This window comes from Triticum dicoccoides, chromosome 5B, assembly GCF_002162155.2.
Source record: "Triticum dicoccoides isolate Atlit2015 ecotype Zavitan chromosome 5B, WEW_v2.0, whole genome shotgun sequence".
NCBI classification, from domain to species: domain Eukaryota; kingdom Viridiplantae; phylum Streptophyta; class Magnoliopsida; order Poales; family Poaceae; genus Triticum; species Triticum dicoccoides.
Window position 1 is genome coordinate 389,649,831 of NC_041389.1, and position 7,104 is coordinate 389,656,934.

Genomic DNA, 7,104 nt, shown 5'->3' on the forward strand with positions numbered 1-7,104 from the left:
CAAATATTGGGCAAACAATTAACGGGCCAGATCTGGCTTCGGGCTGTAAATGGGCCCAAATATTGGGCGAACAATTAACGGGCCAGATCTGGTTTCGGGTTGTAAATGGGCCTTTATTAAGCAGGTCGTTATTGGGATGGCCCACTAGTACCTGATTAAGTTCTACAGGGCCTTTGACTGGGCCGGCCTTTTTAACCTATATGGGCCTCTGTTGGGCCCAGCCACGTGTCAATGTACCATAGGCATGTCTCCTCCAATGGACGGGCGACATTTGGCCCACTGACGAGCTGACAGGTGTTCCCTTCGGCCAATCAGAATTTACACATGGAAACTTCCCATTGGTCGGGGCTGTTAACGGGTTATCGGATCCAAAACCCGACCCGATAGCTTAACGGTGTTCCGTTACGGTGGATGCCACGTGTCGGTCACCCTTGACGAAAGCACTTCTGTGACACACGATTTATCGTCATGGAAGTGGACACTTCCGTGATGATAATTTTGGTAATGTCATGGAACACTTCTACGACAGCACAGGTATGACTATCTTGATTCTGTCATAAATTTTTCATGGATGTACATGCATGACAAAAAACGCGCCCTACTGTGACAGACACGTATCATCACGAAAGTGTATTTTTTTGTAGTGTTGCTTGGTGATGAGTGCATGTGTTCAATTATTATCATTTAGAGCGCTCCACCAAGATGTATGTGACATGGAAGAGTGACCCATGATCCTAACACATTGTGCATTTGCAGTCCAAAGCAAATTTTAAATAATGCACAAATTTAGGGGGAGCTCTTGCTTATCACATACTTCTCAAAGCGACGATGTTTTTCAATCTTATTATCATTTGTTGAAGCTTTGATCTATATGTTGTCATCAATTACTAAAAAGGGGGAGATTGAAAGTGCAGCTATCCCTGGGTGGTTTTGGTAATTCCTAACAACATATAGCTCATTGAGCTAATGTTATTTCAAGATAAATATTTCAGGAAAGCTCAATGATTGGCATGGCATGGATGAGAAAAGTGGATCCCTCAAAATGCTAAGGACAAAAGGATTGGCTCAAGCTCAAAACACAAGACTCTACATTTTCTATTTTAGTGATCCAAGATCACATTGAGTCTATAGGAAAAGTCAATACTATCAAGGAGGGATGAGGTGTTGCTTAATGAGTTTCTTGCTCAAAATGCTCAGTGATATGCTCCAAATCCCTCAACTACTTTCTCACATCCACATATGTCCCAAACCAAAAGTCAAACTCGGCCCCACCGAAACTGTCTATCCGACGCCACCGAGTTCTGTTGACATAGCCACAGCCACAAACCCTAGTCTTTTCGGTCTCACTGATAGGGATCTCGGTCTCACCGAGATGGGATTGTAATCTCTCTGTTTCCCTTCATAATGTTTCGGTCAAACCGAGATGAGCGATTGGTCCCACCGAGATTGCAATGGAAACTCACTGTTTCCCTTTCGTAACGTTTCGGTCCAACCGAGATGAGCGAATGGGTCCCACCGAGTTTGCCTGACCAACCCTCTGTGTGTCTATTACCAAAATCGGTCTCACCGAGTTTGTGTAATCGGTCTCACTGAGATTACGTTATGCCCTAACCCTAACCATATCGGTCCCACCGAGTTGACATGCCGGTCCCACCGAAAATCCTAACAGTCACATTATTTACTAAATCGGTCCGACCGAGTTTCATGATTCGGTCCCACCGAGTTTGGTAAGTTGTGTGTAACGGTTAGATTTTGTGTGGAGGCTATATATACCCCTCCACCCACTCTTCATTCATGGAGCGAGCCATCAGAACATGCCTACACTTCCAGCATTCATTTTCTGAGAGAGAACCACCTACTCATGTGTTGAGGTCAAGATATTCCATTCCTACCACATAAATTTTGATCTCTAGCCTTCCGCAAGTTGCTTTCCACTCAAATCTTCTTTCCACCAAATCCATATCCTGTGAGAGAGAGTTGAGTGTTGGGGAGACTATCATTTGAAGCACAAGAGCAAGGAGTTCATCATCAACACACCATTTGTTACTTCTTGGAGAGTGGTGTCTCCTAGATTGGCTAGGTGTCACTTGGGAGCCTCCGACAAGATTGTGGAGTTGAACCAAGGAGTTTGTAAGGGCAAGGAGATCGCCTACTTCGTGAAGATCTACCCTAGTGAGGTAAATCCTTCGTGGGCGACGACCATGGTGAGATAGACAAGGTTGCTTCTTCGTGGACCCTTCGTGGGTGGAGCCGTCCGTGGACTCGCGCAACCGTTACCCTTCGTGGGTTGAAGTCTCCATCAACGTGGATGTATGATAGCTCCACCTATCGGAACCATGGCTAAAAAATTTCTGTGTCAACATTGCATTTGCCTCCTCAAACTCCTCCATTTACCTTCATATGCAATTATTTTACATTCTGCTGCTATACTCTTAGAATTGCATGTGTAGGTTGATTGCTTGACTTGTGCTAAGTTGCTAAAATCTGCCAAGAACTTAAATTGGGAAAAGGCTAGATTTTTATTTGGTCAAGTAGTCTAATCCCCCCCCTCTAGACATACTTTCGGTCCTACATGGGACCCACTAGCTACATCTTCGCACACAAGGAAGTGCCTGACAGTCGGGACCCACCTGGTCGAAGCATACGTAGCGTTGTCATTCTGGTCGCGAACATGTATGTACATACTAGTCGATGTAGAGGCGCGCACGTGTCGTAGTAGAGGCACACACATAGCATGTACACGTACGTACAGCGGCCAGGGTGCAAGAAATAAAATACGGCCATGTACGTACATATGGGAGGGGTCTCGAACGCCTACTCACGCATACGTACGACCAGGGCTCATGTACATGGCTGGGTCGGAACGGAGAAACTGCATCGTCGTCGTGTTCATGGGGAGCCAACCGGCTCGGTCAGAATGGAATGAGTCGTCGTGTTAATCGGGAGGGCTTGGATGGAACAGCCGATGGAAATGAGGCCTGGCGTATCGCAGAACGGAGGAAACGGCCTTGTGTTCGACCGGCCACGGTCGAAACGGGATCCTGTTCATCGGGAGGGGTCTAGCATACCGCAAAACGGAGGAAACGGACTTCTGTTGGACCTCCTACGGTCGAAACAGGGTCCTGATGATCGGGAGGGGTATGGCGTACCGCAAAATGAAGGAAACGGACTTGTGTTGGAGCGCTACGGTCGAAACGAGGGTCATGTTCATCGGGAGGGGTATGGCGTACCGCAATACGGGACTCCATGGGATACTGTTCATCTCCACCGTCGACCTCCTCCAACCTCCACGGGCTACTGTTCATCCACCGTCGACCTCCTCCAGCCTCCACCTACGACTGTTCATCCACGGGCTCCTGTTCACCCAGCCTCCACCACGCGCTCCTCCATCGGCTACTGTTAAACCAGCCCTCTCCACGGGGTCTTGTTCAACCACCCCTCCACAGGCTACTGTTCATCCAGCTCACCACCGGCTACTCTTCAACTAGCCCTCCACCGGCTACTGTTCAACCTTTCCTCCATGGGGTCTTGTTCATCCAGCCCTCCACGGGGTCCTGTTCATCCACGCCCAACTGGCTCGATCGATCGGGGTCCTGTTCATCCAGCGGCAACACCACGGGGTCTTGTTCATCCAACCCCCCACCGGGAACTGTTCATCCAACCCCCCAACAACGCTCATTGTTCATCAAGGGAAGCGAGGCAGCAGGTTCAATCGGCTTCAGTTAGCAGCAGTAGCAAACGAAGGAATCGCTCGATCGGGTTCAGTAACGCGTAGCCTGCAGTGCAATCGCTCAGGTTCAGTAGGCGAACGCCTCGCTCGGGTTCAGTTAAAGCCCAACGCCTTGCACCCACGTGCATACATGTATGAGAGAAACGCGCATCGCTCGGCCCCCGACCACCCACCGTAACTGGGAACTCCCCGATATTTTCCTCGCCCTCGCTTCTACCATGGTTTTTTCCGTCATGCACAGCCCAAAGAATGTCATGCAGCTGCGTCTCTGGCCCGCCCAGGACGAAAAGCCCTGTCATGATTTTTTGTCATAGAAGTAGGATCCCACCACATCTATGATGATACCGGGTTTTGTCACAATTATCGTCATAGAAGTGTCATAAGTATGACAGAAAAAAATTCGTCCGGCCCAAAATGTCATGGATGTGTCTTTTCTTTAGTGAATTCCTCCGCTTTAAAATACTTGAAGAAGTTTATCATGGGGCAAATATCTTTAGGCTTGGCCAAGTCTATAGAAAAATATGTTGACATATACAACATCAACTATGTATAGTATGAAAACATATGTTATAATGAATCTAACTAAACCAATATGATGTTGTTGATGTTGTTATATTTTTTCTATAGACTTGGTTAAACTTAAATATGTTTGACTTACAAACTTAGAGCAACCCTAGCAGATGCGCCAACCGCTCATATGACATCCAAGACCCAAAATAAGGGTCATGTCGACAACATAGTCACCTTCACAACAAGACAAGCATCTTCATCATTATGTGGAAGCAACAAAGATGGCGATAAAAATGAACATGGTCACCCTCAACAGCATAGTCAACTACAATTGAAGCTAAAAACATCCATCCAACCATTTTGCACACTAATCAATATTAGGTTTGACTTGACTTGCGGTTGGCGTTCTTGCAGCCATATTTTGGTTTCAAGCTAAACAAATGGCTCTTTGGGCTATGGTGAAAAAAACTACTTGCTCTGGAAGCTAATAAAACAAAATTGGAAGTTGATTTGTTTACAACTACAAGAAGTGATACAACAACTTGCCCAGGATGCTACTATGAGAGAACAATTTGATTTGGAAATTGGTAAAAGGAGAAAGACGAGGAATTTAGAAACTACTTATAGCTTATTGGTTATAATGGAAGTCAGGAAACCATTGAGAACTTTGGAGAACAAATGGCTAAAATTTATGGAGTGGTTTGGATGCTAGTGATGGTGGGGACATGGAAGATGCTCTTAGAAGATGCCCTAGATTGAAATGCAAAGAAGATTTCAGGGTGGAAGATTTAGCAAAAAAACAGAGTTGAAGCTAGAGGTAATTACAGTATGGATGTTGATTTGTCTTCTCCTAATGCCTCCTTACTTCACATGACTGCTTTGGTGGATATTGAATTGGGATGTTCTATTAAGATGGTTGATAAGAACCTTGACATGATTAAAAGCGCAACATGCTAGGAAATATATATTTTTCTCATGCAAAACATTATTAATAACTAACAATACTAGTAAAACAGAAATCGCTAGCTCACCATGTCCAATTAACATTGGTGGTGCTGCTCTGATGAGTTATGTTCTAATAATGATCATTCTGATGCTGAGATGGAAGAATACTACTATGGGCAAATAAAAAATATTTTCTACATTGGGAAAATGAAGAGAGATAGCTCCCAAAAATAGGTTGTCTGAAGCACTTTGATTCCATTGAAGGGCTGAAAAAATCCTAAATTAAAAGATAATCTGGTTAATTTGTTTAGGAATGGAAGGAGTTTTTTGGAGTGTGAGAGGTTTGGGGCAAGATCTCAAACAAGAGACATGTTAGGGAATGATCATAGATTATATATTAGATTTTATTGGCCTGTTGGAAGCCATAAAACAAAATTACGCGAAAAGTGAGCATTCCCTTATGGGGGGCTTTGAATCGCACTAAAATCACCCTAGGGGAAGGTTTGGTGGGATTTTAGTTGGCACTAATAAATATATGTTTGATCTGAAGGAAATATGCCCTAAAGGCAATAATAAAGTTCTTATTTTATATTTCCTTATTCATGATAAAGGTTTATTATTCATGTTAGAATTGTATTGATCGGAAACCTTAATACATGCATGAATACATAAACAAACAGCGTGTCCCTAGTGAGCCTCTACTAGACTAGCTCGTTGATCAAAGATGGTTAAGGTTTCCTAACCATGGACATGAGTTGTCATTTGATAACGGGATCACATCATTAGGAGGAGGATGTGATGGACAAGACCCATCCGTTAGCTTAGCATAATGATCGTTCAGTTTTATTGCTATTGTTTTCTTCATGTCAAATACATTTCCTTCGACTATGAGATTATGCAACTCCTAGATACCAGAGGAATGCCTTGTGTGCTATCAAACGTCACAACGTAACTGGGTGATTATAAAGATGCTCTACAGGTATCTCAAGGTGTTTGTTGAGTTGGCATAGATTGAGATTAGGATTTGTCAATCCGAGTATCGGAGAGGTATCTCTGGGCCTCTCGGTAATACACATCATAAGCTTGCAAGCAAACGACTAAGGAGTTAGTCACGAGGTGATGTATTACGGAATGAGTAAAAAGAGACTTGCCGGTAACGAGATTGAACTAGGTATGAAGATACCGACGATCGAATCTCGGGCAAGTAACATACCGATGGACAAAGGGAATTACGTATGTTGTCATAACAGTTCGACCGATAAAGATCTTCCAATATGTAGGAGCCAATATGGGCATCCAGGTTCCGCTATTCGTTATTGACCAGAGAGGTTTCTAGGTCATGTGTACATATTTCTCGAACCTGTAGGGTCCGCACGCTCAACGCTCGATGACGATATAGTATTATATGAGTTATGTGATTTGGTGACCGAATGTTGTTCGGAGTCCCGAATGAGATCACGGACATGATGGGGAGTCTCGAATGGTTGAGATGTAAAGATTGATATATAGGACGATGATATTCGGACACCGGAAGTGTTTCGGGGGTACCGGGTACTTATCGGGTCACCGGAAGGGGTTCTGGGCACCCCCGGCAAAAGATATTGGCCTTATGGGCCAAGAGGGGAAACACACCAGCCACAAGGGGCTGGTGCGCACCCCATATGGGCCGGCCTAAGGAGGAGAAGGAAATGGGAGAAGTGAAAGGAAACAGTGGAATAGAATTGCCCCTTCCTTCCCTCCCCTCCCCCCTCTTTCCCTCCCCCTTTGACAAATATGGCAGGAGGGGCGCGGCCAAGGGCAGGAGCCCAAGTAGGATTCAGACCTACTTGGGGCGCCCCTTGGCCTCTCCCCTCTCCCTCCCACCTATATATATGAGGAGGGGGCGCCTAGCACACCTCGAACAATTGCCTAGCCGTGTG